The sequence below is a fragment of the Chiloscyllium plagiosum genome, unplaced genomic scaffold (assembly GCF_037043375.1).
Source record: "Chiloscyllium plagiosum isolate Xiang-an unplaced genomic scaffold, Cpla_swu_hap1 HiC_scaffold_3, whole genome shotgun sequence".
NCBI classification, from domain to species: domain Eukaryota; kingdom Metazoa; phylum Chordata; class Chondrichthyes; order Orectolobiformes; family Hemiscylliidae; genus Chiloscyllium; species Chiloscyllium plagiosum.
In genome coordinates, this window is record NW_028270141.1 from 8,603,309 (window position 1) to 8,625,991 (window position 22,683).

The 22,683-nt window shown below is 40.7% G+C and overlaps 1 protein-coding gene and 1 long non-coding RNA gene across 7 annotated transcripts in view; one reads left to right on the forward strand and one right to left on the reverse strand.

Moving 5' to 3' along the window:
* ldah (lipid droplet associated hydrolase) overlaps window positions 1–22,683 on the reverse strand; it is a 272,745-nt gene that overhangs the window by 207,838 nt on the left and 42,224 nt on the right. The gene's annotated exons all lie outside the window — the stretch shown is intronic.
* Window positions 16,447–20,542, forward strand: LOC148150516 (uncharacterized). The gene is made up of 3 exons (XR_015751772.1): window positions 16,447–16,477; window positions 17,803–17,949; window positions 20,236–20,542. It is a non-coding gene; the product is annotated as an uncharacterized LOC148150516 (long non-coding RNA).

A 22,683-nucleotide genomic window follows, 5' to 3' on the forward strand; every position in this document is an offset into this window, starting at 1 on the left:
AGATTGCTTGTGTCTTCCCCAGTGAACACAGATCTGAAGTACCAATTCAATTCTTCTGCCATTTCTTTGTTCCCCGTAATATATTCCCCTGTTTCTGTCTTCAAGGGCCCAACTGGAATTGAAATTGGAATTGGAATTAATGGTGAGTCATTGGCTCCAGTGATGAAGGAACAGGAACTTGTGGTGGTAGTAGGCCCAGAGCGTGGTCCTTACAAAAGCCCTGCAGCCATATTTGGGTCCCTGGCCAATAAAGATGAACTCTATTTAAGTACTTTCTTTTCACTCTTTTATACCTCAAAATGGCACCATGTTCTGGTGATAGAACACTTTTCTCTATATCTCCGAAGGCATATGTGACAATAAATCATTCATTCATTCATTGGTTTTAAAACATACAATTTTATTGAAGAGATATCTGCTTCAAAACTTTTGTACTTGATAGATTTATGAGGGGAACGTTGATACAGGTTGGTTAACAAGGCTGAGAACAGGTTTGCTGGAAAGAAAATAAACATTTTAAACTTCGTCTCAAGCCCCCATCTGTCAGTAAACCAATTTTATGTTTCGGTAAATGACTTCTCGTAAATATACAGAACTATTTCCTAGTTAGCTTGGGGCATAGTAATGAATCCCTTAGTAAATTAAATAAAGATCATTCTAAACATTTCAAAACATCTCTGTCAGGATCCTTGTACCCAAAAGCTTCTAGTTTAATTTCTGGAGTCTTCTCAAAGATTTGCAAATAAGTATAATTAATGGAAACTCCCTGCTATGACCATTTGGACCATAGGACAAGACCAGTTTTTTTGATTGGGCCTGTTTCTAGCACAGTAGTTGTTAAACTAGTACAAGAGACCACAGAAACCAATGCTATGCTGAATGCAGTTTTCACTCTAAGTTCTGTAATTGTTGAAAGCCCATGTCGAGATAAGGGGAACTGTACTGCAATGGCGTACAAAGCTGACAAATTTCGGCCCAAATAGTGCCCTGCTTGAAAAGTCTTACCGCCATAACCTCAAGTTAGACAAGTCTGCTTTGTTGTTTTTTTTTAATGAGGGTAAGCTATTTGCCAAGACTCCAGGAGAATTTCCAGTTTTTAAAATTTTTTGTGCAACCATGTTAACTAGGACAATATGGATTTAGGTTAACACCTCCTCCAAAAGACAGCATCTCTGAATAAACTTCCTTGTATCACTTATTCTTTTAAAGCAGTGTACCCTAATACTATTTACTGAAAATGACACATAATTAGACATATAGATCTTCCCATATTCATCTCCAGTTGTCCATCTGCAGCTATAATGTTTACAACAGCTAATTCCATAAATTTGGTATTTTTCCTAAAAGATTCCAATATGCAATAAAACAGCATTTGTTAGATCATCAATACTCTTGCCATAGTGAGAGACCTTGACTCATAATTATGATTAAATCATCCTGAGCTTTGACCAAATCACTGGATAAAACTGAGGAGCATTGCCCACACCTAGAACTCAGCATCATACTAAAGAATATCATCAGTAGAAAGTAAGGAAAGTGCTATTCAGAGATCTAAAGATATAAGAGATTGAAAACATTTTACAAGCAAATGAACTCACCTATTTGGGGAACCATGAACTCACAGAGGCCAATTATCACTCTGAGGTGTTTAGCTTCCCAGTGAGAAAACAACTGAAATTGAAAATTCATAGAATCACTCAATCCCTACAGTGTGGAAACAGGGTATTCTGCTCATTGAGTCCACACTGGCTCTCTGAAGAGCATCCCACCCAGACCTACGTCCCTATTCTATCCCTGTAACCCTGCATTTCCCATGGCCAATCCATCAAACTTGCACATCTTTGGACTGTGGGAGGAAATTGGAGCACCTGGAGAAAAATCACCCAGATTCAATGGATGGTCTCTGTACAGTACAGAGTGATGTCTGCTAACTTTCAGAAATATTTACCCATTTTCTGCTGACTTGGATTCTTTTCTCAGAACATTCAACAATTCAGTAGGAAAATGAGGGTATAGAGAGAGAGAGAGCGAGTGAGCAGGAGAGCGAGAGACGAAGAGCAGGTTCTGGACCCTCCAAAAATCATTCTCTTGTTAAAACAGTTAGGGATAGAACAGATTCTTTCTCTCCTTCAATCAAGTTTCTGTGTGGTTGGCTGGTTAGCGTGGTGCTCCCTTAATTGACTAATTCAACATCCAATCAACTGTCAGCCCAATGTATATCAACAGTGCTGGGCTGATTTGTCTGCAGTATCTTTAGAACAGTAATTAAGTTGCATTATCTTCAAGATCTGTTGCCAAAAGCAAAGACTTGTCTTTGATCTCATCTCCTTTAAAACAATCGGTTCTTCGAAGTTCAACTTTTAACCTCCACTCAGTTTCAAACCAAAGAGAATGAGCGAAATAAAAGACAAATAGGCCACTACACTATGAACCATCCCAGCAATGGATAAAGGAAATTAATAAAGGAAAAGATTGGAACTGACCATGTCATTGGTACTGCGCATCAAGCTTGGTAAATAAAAATAAAGAATTAAAGTCAAAAAGGAAATAATTATAATCAGACAATTTACAATCAGAGTTTATAGGTTTTTTGTTACATTAGCTTAAATTAGTCAGTTCCTTCGTGATTCAAATTTTAAATCTGCTGTGGGACTGTAGTCACACATAAGCTGGAAGGACAACAGTGTTCTTTCCTAAAAGGACATTACCGAACCAGGTAGTGCTTTCCTGATAATTAGCAATAATTTCATGGTCGGCAGTAGACTCCTAATTGGGAGAAAGTGAGGACTGCAGATGCTGGAGATTAGAGTCAAAGAGTGTGGTGCTAGCAAAGCACAGCCAGTTAGGCGGCATCCGAGGAGTTCGAGAATCGAGATTCCTGATGAAGGGTTTATGCTTGAAACTTTGATTCTCCTGCTCCTCAGAGGCTGCCTGACTAGCTGTGCTTTTCCAGCACCACACTCTTCGACCGTAGCCTCCTAATTGCAGATTTTATTTCAAATTCAAATTCCACCATCTGCTGTGCAGGGTTTGAATCCAGGTCCCCAGAAAACTACTTGGGTCGGTAGACTTATAGCCTCGTGAGAATACCACAAGGCTATCACCTCTCTGTTTAGTAAACATTAAGTTATCCCACTGAAGAAAACAGAAATACAAAATTAAGGATTGAAACTAATAATGATCATTTCACATTTTAACTAAACTCTTCAACTCAATTTTCAAACCAAATTAAACTGCTCATCTCAATATCCTAAACTATCATAAAATATGGACATGAGTAAACGATACAGAAATAGAGAGAGATAATTCTTTTTCTCTTAAATTAAATGCAAGTATCCTTCATTTCTCATGTCACTATAAAAAATGTTTGGAGGGAGTAGTGAGGTCCAACTATTTGATTTGAAATTGTGCAGGGTTGGAATCAAACAAATCTTCTGAATCACAGGAATATTACATTGCAGAAGGATGGTAGAGAAAAATATCTCATTCTTGTTGTAGATTCCTGCTTGGGTATAGTTTCTTTAGCATGACCTGGGCATTGGCCCTGGGCTAGGCAGGTGGTTAAGCATTTTAGAGTTCAGCTCGATTCTCAGCTAAGGCTGCAGCCACTGCTAACTGGTCAGGAATGGAATACTGGCTGGCTTTTCCATGGCTGGTCTGAGGTCATTGAGGATAATTACAGGATACAAACTGTAACCTGAGAATGGCTGGTCTAACACTAATAAGCCAAATTTTCACTCCAAGGTCAGGTGTATAGAGTCAGGAAATTTGTGCACAAATAACTGAGAGAAACCTTCCCGAAAGGTTGTGTTTTAATTCCAGGGACTGGTGTTAAATGGGGTCAGGTCCACCAACCTCAGAAATAATATGGACACAGCCAAGTGCAAAGGTAGACTACCGAAAATGATGTCTCAGTTTTCTGGAACTTTGTCCCAGTTATGATAAAAACAGTAGAACCAAAAACAACCCTCCAGTCATCAAACTTTCACCACCCACACACTCACTGTGCCCCATTCTTAATAACACATGTCAGCTACGGTCATTCATACACTCCATCCCAATTGGCATCCCTGGATCTTCCTCTGTGACAATCTATGTCCCTCTACTCACCCATAATCCCTCATACCCTTAATGCCAACCTATGCCTCTCTGCCAAACCCACCCATGGCTCTTTATAGACCCTATTGCTCACATACCAAACTATGACCTCAACCCATCAACCGCCCAAACCCCTACACCCTCATGTCAATTCATGTAGCCCTCACCCTAGACAGACCTTAGGAGTTATGGTAAGATGAAATAATATCCTTAGTATCTTGGACAGATCACTGCATTTAAACAAGCACACTCATTAGCGACTTTAAATACTAAATACCCTACAAAAGCAAACATTTTCTTCAAATATTTATTCCCCTGTAAAAGAGAAAATGTCTTCTTGGTGTACTTAATCTTTTATCCAGATAAGTGATACACAGAGCACCAAATCAGAAACAGTTTACAACCACGATCAATCAGACTGCAAACTGGCAAGAGTCCCACTGTAATAATGTCAGGCTGTGACAATAGTCAATTGGTATAAATCCTATAATGATAGCCTTCAGGTTATGTCAACACCACCTACTGAAATTGCAAACACTGTTCTTTTTCATCAGCAGACTTCTTTTGTTTCAGTTTCATCCACATTATTTCCTAACAAAAGTAGAGAACAATTAATTTTGATTTGCTGATGTTGTGAATTGTTGAATTTTGATGGGTAGTGAATTCTGGGTTAAAATGCATCTGACATTTTGACTTGAATTTTCACCAATGGGCTCAGTCACTTTTTGTAAATTGTTATTGATTTATATGCCCAGGCAGTTTGGTAGATCCACAGACATTATCTATTTTTTACATAAATTAATCTTTACTCTTAACAATCCCAAAGGCTGCTTGTACCTCACTAAAAGATGATCTGACCTTTCTCAAAGAGGGCCATTGCAAAAGGGTACCTTATTCTCAAAAGAGCTCTGGCATGTGAATACCTTTTCCTCAAATACCTACGGTACACGTGCTATGTTTCGGAAATTCCGCTGTAGAAAATTGCTTCTGTTTGAAGGCAGCTGCATTTTGCAAAAGGTAGCACTGCTTTTGGAAACTTACGATCTGTAATATGTATAGCCTGCACCCAATTCCCCAACCCACTCCATCGCGCCCAGCTACTATTCTCCCATCCCCTCATTCCTGACCAGGGTGAAATTGGTGAATGACATCTTTTCAGGGACACAACCCATGGATGCAGGCTCTGGCATCATTTTGACTATGGGACAAGTCCTTTCTAATGGAGCTGCATTTTGATTCTGCACAAACTTCAAACATATTTGCTTGTATGCACCAGTATATTGCTTCCTGAGGAGGAACTTTCTTATAGATGAGCCTTGTAAGTCATCAAAAATCAGCATTTTATCAGAAATTCAGTACTTTAAGTCATCAGAATTCGGCATTTCAAAACATCAACTATTAAAAAGTAATTCTCCTTCATTTAGTTAGAAAAGAAGTTGGATATGATCTTCGGCCAAGATCAGCACACTGTGATGTAGCTGAGGAAGTTAATATGACAAAATTATTGTATGCAGGTTTGCTCGCTGAGTTGGAAGGTTCATTGCCAGACGTTTTGTCACCCTACTAGATAACATCTTCAGTGGGCCTCCAGGCGAAGCACTGTTGATAATTCCTGCTTTCTATTTATATGTTTGGGTTTCTTTGGGTTGGTGATGTCATTTCCTGTGGTGACATCATTTCCTGTGGTGATGCCATTTAATGTTCTTTCTCTCAGGGGGTGGTAGATTGTGTCTAACACTGTGTGTTTGTTGATAGAGTTCCGCTTCGAATGCCATGCTTCTAGGAATTCTCGTGCTTGTCTTTGTTTGGCTTGTCCTATTTACAAAATACTTTTCGAGAACTGTAACAAACCTACATTGGACAAACAGGCAAAAAACTAGCCACCAGGATACATGAACATCAACTAGCCACAAAACGATATGACCCTCTCTCACTAGTATCCTTACATACAGATAAGGAAGGACACCACTTTGATTAGGACAACACATCCAAGCTAGGACAAGCCAAACAGAGACATGCATGAGAATTCCTAGAAGCATGGTATTCCAACTGGAACTCTATCAACAAACACATCGAGTTAGATCCCATCTATCACCCCCTGAAAAAAAAGAACAGAAAACGACATCACCAACCCAAAGAAACCCAAACATATAAATAGAAAGCAGGAATTATCAACAGTGCTTCGCCTAGAGGCCCACTGAAGGTGCTACCTAGTAGGGTGACGAAACGTCTGGAAATGAACCCTTCAACTCAGCGAGCAAACCTACATCCAGAACCTCAACCTGAGCTACAAATCTTCTCAAAACTCACTATGACAAAAGTAATATATTAATTCACCTGGTTCCAGCTCTATCAGAAAGCCTGATATTTTCTGTGTTCTGACAGAATTATAGAATCCTTACAGGGTGGAAGCAGGCTATTCAGCTCATCAAGTATGCACTGACCCTCTGAACAGCATCCCACCCAGACCTGTCCCTGTCACCCTGCATTTCTCATGGCTAACCCACCTAGTCTGCACATCCCCGATTCTATAGGCATGAGCATTGCCAACCCACCTAACCTGCACGTCTTTGAACTATGGGTGGAAACCAGAGCACACAGAGGAAACCCATGCAGACAACTGCATCTTTTGATATCAGAAACTAACTGCAATAAAAAAAGACAGCTTCTTTTGCTTTCCATTTCCACCATCATGACTCTGAGCCCTCCAATCTCCCCTTTCAAAACAATCCCAGAACTACTTGCTCAAATATTTGCTTCATGTGCAATTTACTGCTGTTTTGTCACTGACACCAGTTCAAAATCCTGGATTTTACATACAGCTACACCAAGAGGACTGCATGTATTCAAGCAGGCAGAGCAGTTAAGGATGGGCAATAGTCACTAGTCCAGCCAGTAACGTTCACATCTCATGACTTAATGTTTTTGATAAAAAAATGAACTTGTTAAAAAACTTTACAAAAATAAATGAAGACCAACCAAGCTAATTTTAGAATATTGCACGTAATATCAAATATATTTATCTGTTTTCAACAGTATATTGGTTCTTGAGGAGGCACTTTCTTACAGATGAAACTTGTAAGTCATCCATTGAAACACAAACATCTCCCCTGTTTTTTTCTGATTTCTTCATTTTCTTGTAAGGAGCAATGAGCAGCCCCGAGTTAACATAACACCACCAAAATCTGTTCTGCATAAGCGTCACCGGATCCAAAACGTTAACTCTGATTTCTCTCCACAGATGCTGACAAACTGCTAAGCTTTTCCAGCAGTTTCTGTTTTTGTTTTTAAAAATATGCGCTCAGGAGGTCCCAGAAATAATTTCCTCTGAGGTAGTCCAAAATCTTATTCATTTGTGGGACATGGGCATCACTGGCTGGTCAGCATTTATTGTCCTTCCCAGTTGCCCTTGGGAAGGTGGTGGTGAGCTACGTTCTTGAACCGCTGCAGTCCACCTGCTGTGGGTTGACCACAATGTCATTAGGAAGGGAATTCAAGGATTTTGACCAAGTGACAGTGAAGGAATGGAGATATATTTCCAAGTCAGGATGGTGAGTGGCTTGGAGGGGAACATGAAGGCGATGGTGTTCCCATGTACCTGCTGTTCTTGTCCTTCTAGTTGGAAGTGGTCATGGGTTTGAAAGGTACTGTCTAAGATTTGTGGTAAATTTCTGCAGTGCATCTTGTACATAGCATACATTTCTGCTGTCAGCATCGTTATAGAGGGTGTGAATGTTTACGAATGTAGTGCCAATTAATTAAGCTGCTTTGTCCTGGATGGTGTCAAGTTTCCAGAGTGCTGTCGGAGCTGCACCCGTCCAGGCCAGTGGGGAGTGTTCCATCATACTCTTGACTTGTGCCTTGTCGATGATGAACAGGCTTTGGAAGTCAAGAATAATCATACATTATTCCTAGCCTCTGACCTGCTCTTGTCACTGAGTTTATGTGGCAAATAAAGTTGAGTTTCTGGTCAATGGTAATCCCCAGGACATTGATGATCTCTTATTGGTTATGGTCATAGACTGGCATTTATGAGCCGCAAATTTTCCTTGTGTACTAATTACCACCATGCAATGAAAAGCTACAAATGTTTTACCTGAGAATATAATTCACCAGAACAAAGCTATATTCAGTAACGAGAAAGCTCACTTCCAGCTTTGAAATACTACCACCTGCTGGCTGATATGCAAAATGACTCGTTTCTGATAGAGCTCCAAAATAAACTATCACTGGAATCTGGATTAGTGGTGCTGGAAGAGCACAGCAGTTCAGGCAGCATCCAAGGAGCAGTGAAATCGACGTTTCGGGCAAAAGCCCTTCATCAGGAATAAAGGCAGTGAGCCTGAAGCGTGGAGAGATAAGCTAGAGGAGGGTGGGGGTGGGGAGAAAGTAGCATAGAGTACAATGGGTGAGTGGGGGAGGGGATGAAGGTGATAGGTCAGGGAGGAGAGGGTGGAGTGGATAGGTGGAAAAGGAGATAGGCAGGTAGGACAAGTCCGGACAAGTCATGGGGACAGTGCTGAGCTGGAAGTTTTGAACTAGGGTGAGGTGGGGGAAGAGGAAATGAGGAAACTGGTGAAGTCCACATTGATGCCCTGGGGTTGAAGTGTTCCGAGGCGGAAGATGAGGCGTTCTTCCTCCAGGCATCTGGTGGTGAGGGAGCGGCAGTGAAGGAGGCCCAGGACCTCCATGTCCTTAGCAGAGTGGGAAGACGAGTTGAAATGTTGGGCCATGGGGCGGTGTGGTTGATTGGTGCGGGTGTCCCGGAGATGTTCCCTAAAGCGCCCACACCTCCTCCCTCACCTCAATCCAAGGCCCTAAAGGAGCCTTCCACATCCATCAAAGTTTTACCTGCACATCCACTAATATCATTTATTGTATCCGTTGTTCCCGATGCAGTCTCCTCTACATTGGGGAGACTGGGCGCCTCCTCGCAGAGCGCTTTAGGGAAAATCTCCGGGACACCCGCACCAATCAACCACACTGCCCCGTGGCCCAACATTTCAACTCCCCCTCCCACTCTGCCAAAGACATGGAGGTCCTGGGCCTCCTTCATGGCCACTCCCTCACCACCAGACGCCTGGAGGAAGAACGCCTCATCTTCCGCCTCAGAACACTTCAACCCCAGGGCATCAATGTGGACTTCAACAGTTTGCTCATTTCCCCTTCCCCCACCTCACCTAGTTCCAAACTTCCAGCTCAGCACTGTCCCCATGACTTGTCCGGACTTGTCCTACCTGCCTATCTCCTTTTCCACCTATCCACTCCACCCTCTCCTCCCTGACCTATCACCTTCATCCCCTCCCCCACTCACCTATTGTACTCTATGCTACTTTCTCCCCACCCCCACCCTCCTCTAGCTTATCTCTCCACGCTTCAGGCTCACTGCCTTTATTCCTGATGAAGGGCTTTTGCCCGAAACGTCGATTTCGCTGCTTCTTGGATGCTGCCTGAACTGCTGTGCTCTTCCAGCACCACTAATCCAGAATCTGGTTTTCAGCATCTGCAGTCAGTGTTTTTACCTCACTGGAATCTGTCATGAGATGGAGATGCCGGTGTTGGACTGGGGTGTACAAAGTTAAAAATCACACAACACCAGGTCATAGTCCAACAGGTTTAATTGGAAGCACTAGCTTTTGGAGCACTGCTCCTTCATCAGGTGGTTGTCTCTGAAAGCTAGTGCTTCCATGGTTAATTGAACTACATCATTTTCTAACAGTGTTTAAGCTTTTCTGTCCATTTCAGAGATTTGTAAATCACTTTGAAATATCACAAAGTTGGTGAAATAAACCTCAATTACAAAAGTAATGAAAATCTGTCATAGTTTATAGTTGACAGGGTGGTCTCACCTGCAAGTCTCTTTTCTACAGGTGACATCTAGGAAATACTGCCATCAGGCTTTTTGTGTCAATTAGAAACAACATTAAGGAAACTACTACCATTGACATACAACATATTTAAACACATTTATTGAAGGTTCAATTACATTTGACAGGTCACAGCAGTATTCCATTTTCACAAGTTTTACAATTGGCTAGAGTGCAGCATGTCTTTCTGGTATTAGGGCATTTACATTTAAGTGGAGTTTATTAAAATGTTGTAGCTGTTATTAAGGCTATAAATCTTCAAATGACTTAAGGGTTCTTTCAAAAAAAAAACAAAATGACATCCTCTCTGGTTACAGAGGAACAATGTGGATATATTTAAAAGTCTTATGAATAGTCATATTTATACTTATAATTTACTGCCCTACTTAGGGCTATGTAATACATACAGATAAAAGTGTACAGTTGGAAATCAAGTGCATGCCTTGAACAGCAGGTTGTTTAAAAAATAGAAAGCAGCTGGTCATGGTTTGCCTGAAAAAAAAGTCTTATAGAATTGACGTGGGTATAATTTAAAATTAACCCGCCAGCATAAATTACAAACACGAGCCTTAGGGGTTTGAGAAGGCAAGTGGGATACACAGGGTCAAGATCCTCTTCCTCACATAGATCCATTGATAACTTCTCTGGCATTTTGTGCAGATGAGAAATACTGTTTTACCCTGAAATAATAACTGAACAGTAGTTGCATGTCATTTAATAACTTACACTTCTGATGTCAATGATTAATATCACACATGACAGAAAGATGTGTTCTATAGTTATCAGAAATTCAAAATGATCCATTAGTATTAGGTCCAGAAAAAACAGATTACCTTGAAAAATTGCAATTGTACAGAGGAACAGAGGGATCTTGGTATTCAAGTACATAGATCCCTCAAAGTTGCCACCCAAGTGGATACAGTTATTAAGAAAGCATATGGTTTTTCGGCTTTCATTAATGGGGGATCGAGTTTAAGAGCCACGAGGTTTTGCTACAGCTCTACAAGTCCCTGGTGAGACCACACTTGGAATAGTGTGTCCAGTTCTGGTCGCCCTACTATAGGGAAGATACAGAGACTTCGGAGAGGGTGCAAAGGTCTACAAGGATGCTGCCTGGACTGAAGGGCTTGCCTTATGAAGAAAGGTTGACTAAGCTCGGACTTTTCTCTCTGGAGAGAAGGAGTAAGAGAGGTGACCTGATCAAGGTATACAAGTTAATGAGAGGAATAGATAGAGTCAATAGCCAGAGACTTTTCCCCAGGACAGGACTGACTGGCACGAGGGGTCATAGTTTTAAGATATTAGGAGAAAGGTATAGAGGGGACATCAGAGGAAGGTTCTTTATGCAGAGAGTTGTGAATGCATGGAATGCGTTGCCAGCGGTGGTGGTGGAAGCAGAGACATTAGGGACATTTAAGCGACTGTTGGGCATGCACACGGATTGCAGTAAATTGAGGGGTGGGTAGGTTAGGTTACTCTATTTTACATTTGGATTAATCCTTGGCACAACATCGTGGGCCAAAGGACCAGTTCTATGCTGTACTTTTCTATGTTCTATGTTCATCTGCATTTATCTCAATTATTTATTAAACCACCAAAAATAATTATACAAAGTTTAAAATGCAGGAAATGAATGCTAAACACAGGAAAAACATAACCCTTTGTTAGGAGCAGGGAATGGTGGGTAGGATAAGGAAGAGACAGGAATCCATGACCAAAGATTGGGTGCAGTAGATTAAGTTGATAAATATGAATATTACTGGTCAGTTGGACATTGTGATTTCACATCATGAGGACACACCAAAGTGCCTTAAGACAAAATACTGTAGACATTATAATTTCAGAATTTCTCTGGCACCCTGGTTCTCTTGTGCTCTTTTACAGAGCAGTGTGATGCCAACAGCGTGGATTCAATTCCCATCACCGGTTTGAGGTTACCATGAAGGACTCTTCCTTCTCAACCTCTTCCCTCGCCTGAGGTCTGGTGGCCCAGAGGTTAAGTCATCATGTTTCTCTCTGATAAGGGAGCATCACCTATGGTCTGGCAAGACTATGGTGAAAAAACAATGTGTTACTGATTCAAAGTGCAAGTCTCACAGCAGAGTGGTGATGACAACTGCTCTGGACGTTATAGTGTACTCTACAAAGACCTAAAGTAACAACTCAAGGTACCCTTGCAGAAGATAATCTAAAGGGCAGCCGGTGCTCATCCTATTGAAGTCCTTGTTGTATTAGAGTAGGACTTGGGATTCCATGATGGAATGGCTGTCTTTTCCAGTCTTAACATTCATTAAACCAGGAAGGTGGGATTTCAATTCTAGTTTTCTCAATCCCAAGAACCCTCAAGATACACACAACAGCCAACCGCATTGTTTTATCACTCAGCAAGCAACCAGATGAAGCACAATGCCTCTCTTGTGGCACAGCTGTAGTGTCCCTACCTCTGGGCCAGAAGGTCCAGTTTCAAGTCCCACCTGCACACAGAAATAGCAGGACTAGTCTGAGCAGGTAGGTCAAAAAATACTTCCAGCATCTGGATTGTGCCTGTGAATAGATGCTGCAGTGCAGCTCAGTTAAGCACAAAACCAGGCTTAAGATCAATTATATGACCAACTGAAAGTATCAAGGAAACAAATATATGACACTCATATATGACATATTTAATTAATTAAGGTCGAGCTACAATTAAGTTATTGTATGTGTAGAGAATATCCTCACAAATAGTTGGATTGTGTTTCATCAGGTGCCATGAATGGAAGATTTGAGAGCTGTATGAAAGATGTAAAATACCGCTGGGTGAAGCATGCTTGAACAGCATGAGGGTGTTGCAGACAGCGCTGTTAGTTCAGTGGTCTACATTTCTTGTATGACAACTTGGTAAGTGAGTGGTTAACAATAAAGGGTCTTCTTCGGGCAGTTTCCCCTTCTCTTGCTCGATTGCTGTTATACCTGGAAGTCTTTTAAGGACACATTTCTCCTGGGTAAAACTGCGGAGCACTTGGTACATCACAATCTTTGAAATCTTAATGTGGCAAATTACATGATACTTCAAGAGCTATCCATATGCTTAATGCTTCAACATAGCATTAATTCTCACAATGATTATTAAAGCAGATAAAAACATCTCATGATCTATATGCTTAATGGAACCTTAATTGGCTGGTTATTGATCATAATTGAAGAGGATCAGTACTCAGGAACCAACTTAAGACTCCTCTTAATAAGTCCTGTTGTTTGGTAGTACAGAATGAGAGTACTGATTGGAGTGGTGCTGGAAAAGCACAGCAGGTCAGGCAGCATCCGAGGAGCAGGAAAATCCAGGTTTCATTTGAAGGGTTTTTGCCTGAAACATCGATTTTCCTGCTCCTCAGAAACTGCCTGACCTGCTGTGCTTTTCCAGTACCACTCTAATCTAGACTTTGATTTCCAGCATCTGCAGTCCTCACTTTTGCCTAGAATGAGAGTAGTGCTGCAAAAAGACAGAAATAACATGGGCACACAGTGTGCCTGTTTCAACCCAACCTAATAATTGCCAGCTATTCATTGGTTCATTTCTCAGAAAAATACTCTGACCAGCCAAAGTCAGACTGCCTGGTGGAAAATTTAACCAAAGCCTAGCTGTTAACTGTCAATCAGTATTAATGGTTGCATTGTCATGGCAATACCTCTATCAGTGTCCATTTGTCACCAATCAACACTTTCCTTGCTTACAGTGTAAATATTGGTTTTCTCTCAAATTTGCATTCTTGTGAAACATCCTGATGAGTACAAGATGAAAAGCTTCAAAAAGTTTGTCTGTTTTCAATTACTCAGGTCCAATAATGTTGAAATTATTAACTGCTTTAACACTAGTGTATTGTAACAGTTACCACAAAGCAAGTATTCTTTTGCAGAAATCACTGTCAATAGCTGCAAACAAAATCACTGTTTAGAAAGTGCTTTTTTTTCCCATTAATATCATTAAAATTCTGTAAAATACCCATAGTTGTACAGATGGAATAAAAAAACTTTAGTTCTTAAGAGCACGTAACCCATATCCTTCCATATGGATAGTCTTCTGTTGGTTATCAAGAAGGTGCAAACAAAGTATTTTAGTTGATTTCTAAAGACTCTAGATATAGTTGCTTGGTTTATATTGTCATTATTCGCACTAGTTATGTGCAGCAAGCCTGAAACATAAACATTAAAAACAATTCTGATTGCAACAATCACTCGCAGTACTGCAGCTCTAAGGTGGTTGCTCAATTTTGAGCATTTAAAAAAAATTGTCATTGTGTTGCTTACAAATCTGTGTGTGATTTACTTATAGCAGCAATACTTCTTTATTAAATCAAGCTAAGCATGCCTCTGCCTATATATTCAGGTGGGTGGTTATGCAGTCTATGGCATTAGCCTGTAAGGAAAGGATTATGGGCATGTGTGTGTCTACATGTGCGTGAAGGTTGAGGTCACAAGAAATCTCTGAGTTAGGAAAAAACATTGACAATAGAGTTTTTTTTTGGAAACTGGATTGAACACATTGCTCATTGCAAATCTGACACGATACTGTTAAACTAATCAAAGCTCATTGAAATTGTGCTTGCCAATGAACTGCTGATAACCCACAACAAACACTGGCCTATCCAGCAATGCCCCTATCCAATGAACGAATAAAAAGGATTGTACGGCCTAATCCAAATTAACAACAGGATCACACATGGGATCTTAGAAGGAAACTTAGAATATATAAACTCAGGAAATTCCAGAAGAAACAGATCCAAGATAACAATGAAGATCCTTCATCACGAGCTGCATGAACTGAGCATATCCTTCTTACCACTAGACAGCAAAGTCATGTTTTCCTGAACTGCAGGAACTTCTATTATGTGATTTTCTGCAGCACAGAATACTGAAACTGAACTTCCATACTAACACCAAGTCACCATGCCACTTCTCAGAAATGACCTCACAACCAGAAAATGCCCCATTACAAATTCCCTTGATTTAACTTCAAACACAAACAAAAATTGCTGGAGAAGCTCAGCAGGTCTGGTCGTATCTGTGGAGAGAAAGCTGAGTTCAGTGACCCTTCTCCAGAACTGATAGTAACTAAGAAAAGTGGTATATATGCTGGAGCCACAGGGATCTGGGATAGGTGGGGAAAAGTAAGTAGATGGGTGGCCACAGAGCTCAGAGAGACAGAACGACACTAAGGCAGACAGAGGGATAGCTAATGGTAAGCCAGGGAGGACAAAAGTCTACATTAGAATGGTACTGGAAAAGCACAGTAGGTCAGGCAGCATCTGAGGAGCAGGAACATCGACGTTTCGGGCAAAAGCCCTTCATCAGAAAGAAACAGGGAGGGACAAAAACCTATAATGGGGACTATAATCTAGTGACAATGGGCTGAGCTGGGCTAAAACCAGCCCATGGCATGTGTGGGCCCATAAAAAATATACAAGGGCAAATTATTCAGTTCTTATATCAAGGTGGAGATACCAAAAAAGGCTGCAGTGTTTTTCAGTAGGAGACTGGGAAAGCTATGGTGCAAAATACATCTGGATAGTTTTGGAATCTCCTGCATAACAATCTGGGAACAGGCATGTAGCCTCTTGGTCACAAGCACCTGTCGGGAGAAAATGTCAGCTAAATACAAATAAAACTGTCTGAAATAATCCTTGTATCAAAGATGTATGCCTGGAATGTCCACTGGACTTCTTCCAAATGTGCACTGTAACTTGTCAGAGGTTCAGCAGAATGTCAGTGCCCATTTACACACCTTTGCCAATCTTCAACATGAAGTGTAAGATCAAGAAATATTCTACTCCATAAAACATAGGAGAAGTAAATATATTGAGAGTTTAAGCAGAAAGCAACATCTGCTTATAGAATGGTGGAGGAAATATCTTTAGCCTGACAATTTGAAAATATCACTGCACATTATCATCTTCTTATAATTACCCGCTTATTTCACTGAGATAAAATTTGGAACAATGCTGCTGTCTTAGGATATGGAAGAGATTACACAAGATCTCTACAATTTAAGCCACATAATAATATTACACAACACATCCAAACTCTTAATCCCTGCTTTGTGTAACTGACAGCCTGAAGCAAAATCTCCAGTTATCATTTTAAACGCGCAGATCCCAAACTGTATCAAATCTGTAATAAACATGCAAATAGAATTCAATAGTCTCCTCAAAACTGCAAAATAGAACACACTGCTAAATCAATGCTGCAAGGCAAAAGGAAATACTGAGCCATTTAACTTTGGCTGATAAAACCCAGCTAACTCTGGCCATCACAAATAATAGCCAGCACATAATCCTGACTGGGTATGACTCACATCAAGCCACCTCTGGGAGGAAGGAGCAAAATTCCAATGTTTGAGAAAATAATTCTCAAAATCAGTTATGCTAGCTGAATATTTGACTGAAATGGAGTGGGAATGATATAGACATGCAGGGTCTGATTCAGGTTTCTAGACAAACCAAGCGCGCGGGACCGAACAGTTTTCTCCAGAGGAGAAGGTACATGGAATTTTGACAAAGTTGTTAATATTATCTCAGCTCAGACTTTTCAAGACAAAAGTGATAAATATCTGATTATGAATATGGGGCCTTAGAAATGTGCATATCAAGTTGAAAATTCAGCAGCGCTGAATGTAGGATTATGAAGTCAGGCAGCTATTCCAATGCTGTGTCGAATTTGCCTTTTGTTGGAAAGTGCATTTTAGAAAGGATTTGCATTGGCTTGTGGAAGAAAACGTTTTGTATGTCAAATCATGTTTTTCTGTTAAATATGCTGTTCTTCAGGGGTGCAGACAAATTCAGGACCATTTTCAGGCACCAGAATGTTCTTCTGTGTCTGACAGGTTTCTGCCAAACATTACTTTTCTCACCCACCCCACTCTCCCCTTCACCACTGTACTAGTCCAGGGGATCATTGCACCAAATTGTATCTTTTCCTGTATCATAAATAGATTAATCTGAAAATACTCATCCAGATGTATATACCAAACTTCCAACCAGTTTAAGTGTAGGAAATGGATGCAACACAACTTATCAGCATAGGCCTGTGTCCCAGTTGGTAAATAAATTGGTGTTTAACAAGGTGTACATGTTAGGGAATTATTCCTTACTCTCCAGCATTTAGTGAAATCATTAACCAACATCACTCAAGCTAAGAAAGTCTAGTTTCATCACTGCAGCAACGATTTGATTTGAGAGTATCACATAATAGCTGACAGAAGGATGAGAGGTGATCTCATTGAAACTTACAGCATACTGAATGGCCTGGACAGAGTAGATGTGGGAAGATGTTTCCATTGGTAGAAAAGACTAGGACCCGACAGCACAGCCTTAGAGTGAAGGGAAGACCCTTTAGAATGGAGATAAGGAGAAACTTCTTCAGACAGAGAATGGTGAATCTATGGAATTCACTAGCACAGAAGGATATGGAGGCCATGTCATCAAGTATATTTAAGAGGGAGATAGATAAATTCTTGATTGTCAAGGGGATCAAAGGTTACAGGGAGTAAGCGGGAGAATGGGGTTGAGAAACCTATCAGTTATGATTGAATGGCAGAACAGACTCAGTGGGCTGAATGGCCTAATTTCTGTTCCTGTGCCTTATGATCTTACCAGGAGCTATCACTAGTCATTATTAAACCTCGAGCCTTGAAGCTGATATTGACCAGGAGCATGTTCAAAAATTACATTCAGAACAAACTGATGATTTTATGTGCAAACTTTGAAATCACCCTCCTAACTTCAGACATTATGTGAAATGTCAACAATGTTATAAATATATATAAAAAGAGAAAAAAATTGAATTATTTCTACTTTTTTCAAAGTTTGAGAATATGACAGAAAGAACTTAAACAGCTGCCAAACTAAAGAGATTTTCAACAAAAACAATTAACCTCGAATAGAGAGTTGGATTTATCGATTACTTCCTTCTCGGGGAATAACAGAGCAGCAACATTAAAGGAAGAAGCCAGGTAACCAGAATAACTGTGAACAACATCTTGGAAGCATAATCATTTGAGAAATGTAATAAAATTTCTAAAGTTGAGGATGTGCTAGATCTTGTGAAGTTCATAGTCACCAGGTACAACGTATTGCTGGGCTAGCATTATGCTTCTGTTATTGAATATGTACTATAGTTTCTGATTTTGTTTAAATATAACTTAATCCTACAAAGGAATGCATGCAATAAAGATAGAAAGTTTCTGCACTGTTGTAAGACCTAAGCCTATTTAAAAAGTGTCCTTGAATCCTGAAGATAAGGGTCTCTGTTTGGAAATGAGGTAGATTCCAGGCTTATTAAACTGGAGAACTGTATTTAAATGAGTTAAGGCTGTGAAAGGAGCAACTGAAGCTTGATCATGACAGCTGTTCAAAGAAAGAGATACGGTCATTTTTAGAGAAACTAAGACCTCAAATATAAACTATAAATGCCCTAGGAGTCCTCAACATTCACTGTAAAGTCTAATGGCATCAACTCAAACATGGGCAAAGAAAACATATGATTATTTCCTTAGAAAATAAATCAGTCCTTCATGTTGAACACTAATTGGAAGAAGTACAGAGTTTGTCAGCTTCAATGGACTTAAATCCATCATCAAACAGGGTTAGTAGCACCATAACTGACTCAGCTAGTTAAATCCTAAAGGACGTAACTACTAGCAAAAGGTATTGAGGAAACAATTAGCTGGATCTTGTCCTCATCAATCCAAGTGTCACAGAGGCATCTGTCCATGCACAGTCTTCTCGAGATGGAAGCCCTGTCTTCACATTGAGGATAACCTCTATCATGTTGTGTGGCACCATCACCAAGCTATCTGGGATAGATGTCAAACAGATCCAGCAACCCAAAACTGAGCCGCCATGAAGTATTGTGGGCCATCAGCAGCAGCAGAATGGCATTCAACCACTATCTGTAACATTACAGCTTCTCACATTCCCCACCCGATGTGCAGCCGGGTGACTAACTCTGATTCAATGAGGAATGCAGGAGGGCATGTCAGAAACAGACTGAAAAAATACTGGGGGTGTCAATTGGGCGCAGCTCCCCACAGGGCTACCTACATGCCAAACAGCCGAAGCAGCAAGTAACAGACAGGTCTAAAGGAATCCATAATCAATGGATCAGAACTAAGCTCTACAGTCTGCTACTCTAATTGTGATTATTCGTGCTCAGTTGAAGAACTATCAGGAAGTGAACTTTCCACAAATATCTCCAAACTCAAGGATGAGAGAGCCCAGTGAATCAGTCCAAAAGACAAGGCTGAAGTATTTGATCCATGTTCAGCCTGAGGTGTTGAGTGAGTGATCTATCTTGATTTTTTTCCTGAGGCTCCAATATCACAGACACCAGTCTTCAGCCAATTCAATTCTTGATATCAATGTAAAATCTGTGCTCCAGCACGAGCTGCACTCTTAGTCTATCAATTCCAGTACAATATAACACTGGCATCCACCCAACAATGTGGAAAATTGTATACGTATGTGCTGTCCAGAAAAGCAAGGCAAATTCAACATGGCCACTTACTGCCCTATCAGTCTATACTTGATTATCAATAAATGTTAGGTAAAAACAAGGACTGCAGATGCCAGAAACCAGAGTTTAGATTACAGTGGTGCTGGAAAAGCTCTATTTCTGATGAAGGGCTTTTGCCCGAAACATTGATTTTCCTGCGCCTCAGATGCTGCCTGACTTGCTGTGCTTTTCCAGCACCACTCTATCAATAAATGTTGTCAGCAATGCTATCAAATGACATTTGCAGAGCTAACCTGCTCAGTGACACTCAGTTTGGGTTATGCCAGGACACACAGCTTGACAAATGTGTGTTGCTCAATTTTTATGAAGGGGTGAAGTGGTGTGCATCATTTCTATGGTTTCATTATCCCAGCTGATATTACTGCTGGACAAGTCAGATCCCAGACTAAAGTCTGGTTCGATAGGTCATGATTTAATCTATTTTTCATTGAAAATTAAAGACACAGTTAGTTTTAGTAATAAAATAGAAGTTTATTGCATGAGAGAAGTTTTGAAAACCAAGCTAGTTACGACAAAGTTTGAAAGATTTTAAAAAAAGATTTAAATAAAGTTCTATCTACTGCCCATTACAATGACTTCACAGTTAATCAAATTTTCCTTGCCTGTTTAATCCAGATCTTTGAAGGGCTCCTGCCCGTAATGTCAATTTTCCTGCTCCTCAGATGATGCCTGACCTGCTGTGCATTTCCATCACCACTCTAATCTTGTTCTTTCCCCCCCTCAGTTCCTGACCTGTGAAGATTTCCCTTGGATGCTCACATAATCAAGATCTTAGACTTGGCTCATCTGGTTTCTGCATCAGTACTGTCTCTTCTTGAACCCTGGAGCCGTGAACTGAACTAAGACGGATTTTGTCTTAATTTTTTTTAATCTATGTCAGACAGTAGATAACTGAAGGCTTCCTGGACTGTTAATGGACACTTCTGGAGCAATCTGGATTTCCTGGCTCAGGGTAGATATTACCCTGAGCCAGGGTTTGTTAAAATCTTTCAAACTTTGTAATAATTAGCTTGGTTTTTAAAAACTTCTCTCGTATAAGTTTTGTGGTATTGGCCACAAGGGCCCAATACCAGTTCCTCAGGGTAGATATTTTCTAAATAACCTTTGCAGAGAAGTTTGTGGAACTTTACAACATATGAAGAATCAGTAGCAGAAGTAAGGATGAGCAATATTTTATTTGAATTTAGTTAAAAATTTTTGAATTCAGTTTGAAGGTGACCTGAATGAAGTCAGATGTAAGAATAGTTTATCTTAGAAATAAGGAGTTTGTTCAAAGAGGCTGAGGGGAATAAGTTATCTCAGTGTAAGGATTTCAGCTTGTGGTAACTTCCAGACTAGGAGTGTTTAGTTAGAAATCTGGTTTGGGTATTCAAAGATAAGAAAGTCTAAGATCTTCATTGTGGGAGCATTCAAGGAAAATATTCACAGCGTACAGGTCAGGAATTGCAGAGGGGAAATGACAGTTAAGTCAAACATATGGATTAGACGAAAATTTGATCAACTGCGAAGTCTCTGTAATGGCACTGGATAGAACTTTGTCGAGAGTGTGATGTTGGAAAAGCACTGCAGGTCAGGCAGCATGTGAGGAGCAGGAGAATAAGCATAAGCCCGAAACATCGATTCTCCTGCTCCTCGGATGCTGCCTGACCTGCTGTATTTTTCCAGCACCACACTCTCGACTCTGATCTCCAGCATCTGCAGTCCTCACTTCTTCCTAGTAGATAGGACTTTATTTGCCAAGTGTTTTTAAAATCTTTCAAACTTTGTAATAATTAGCTTGGTTTTTAAAAACTTCTCTCGTATAATAAACTTCTATTTTATTATTAAAACTAACTGAGTGTGTTTACTTTTCAATGAAAAATAGATTAAAACATGACCTATTGAGCCAAACTTTAGTCTGGGATCTGACTTGTCCAGCAGTAATATCAGCTGGGATAATAGAACCATAGAAATTATGCACAACACTGAAGTACTCCTCAGCCTGGATACTTTCCAATGAATAAATCAATCAGTTTAGAGATTTTATGACACGACACTGGAGCAGGTGTGGCTTGTACTCAGGCCGTTTAGCTCAGAGGTTGGAACACTACACTACACCACAACAGCCCCTTGAAAAGCCTCATATTTGATATTTTCTAGTCAATCCATTCAGAAATGCAATTACACACTTCTGGAGCAATCTGGATCTCCTGGCTCAGTGGTACGGACACTACCACTGGGCCACAAGGGCCCAATACCAGTTCCTCAGGGTAGATATTTTCTAAATAACCTTTGCAGAGATGTTATATTGCAGCTTTTATGCAGGTGGGACTTGAATCCAGATCTCCTGGCTCGGAGATAGAGACAGTGCCACTGTGTGACAAGAGCCCAAAGTCAGTTGTTCAGGCTAGTGTCCTAGACCCAACCATACTTAATTACTGATGTAGCCTTCATCATGAGGTAAAAGTTTGATTTTTTTCTGATGATTTCACAGTGTTCAGTGCCATTCTACACTCCTCGGCTATGGACAACATTCAGGCTTAAGATGATCAATGGCAAGTAAAGTTCCACCACACAAGTGCCAGGCCATGACCATTTCAAACATTAGCGGATCTAACCAACTCCCATCCATGTACAATGGCCATACCATTGCTGAAACTCCCATTGTCACATTCCTGGGAGTTACAATTGATCAGAAACTAAACTGGGCCAGGCATCCAAATACCGTCATTACAACAGATCAGAGAATTCTGCAGCAAGTATTTCATACAGTCCCCTAGCTCCCAAGAGCCTGTTCACCCTTTGCAAAGCACAAGTCAGGAGTGTTTTGGAAAACTCTCCAGTTTGGAGACAGTGAGGACTGCAGATGCTGGAGAGTCAGAGTGGATAAAGTGTGGAGCTGAAAGTCAAGCAGCAGCAGAGGAGTCAATGTTTCAGGTTGGGACTTTTCACCAGGATAGGGGAAGGGGGTTGAGAAATAAAAACAGGGGAGCGGGGCTGGGGAAAGGTAGTTTGGATGGTGATAGGTGGATGCAGGTAGGAGATAATTGTGATTGGTCAGTGGGAAGCGTGGAACAGATAGGTAGGAAGTAAGATGGAAAGGAAGGGTCAGGTCAAGGGGACAGGGCGGAGAGGAAGGGCTGGTTTGAGGCCTGATTGGGCTGCAGTACTATGCTCAGCACCCTCTAGGATA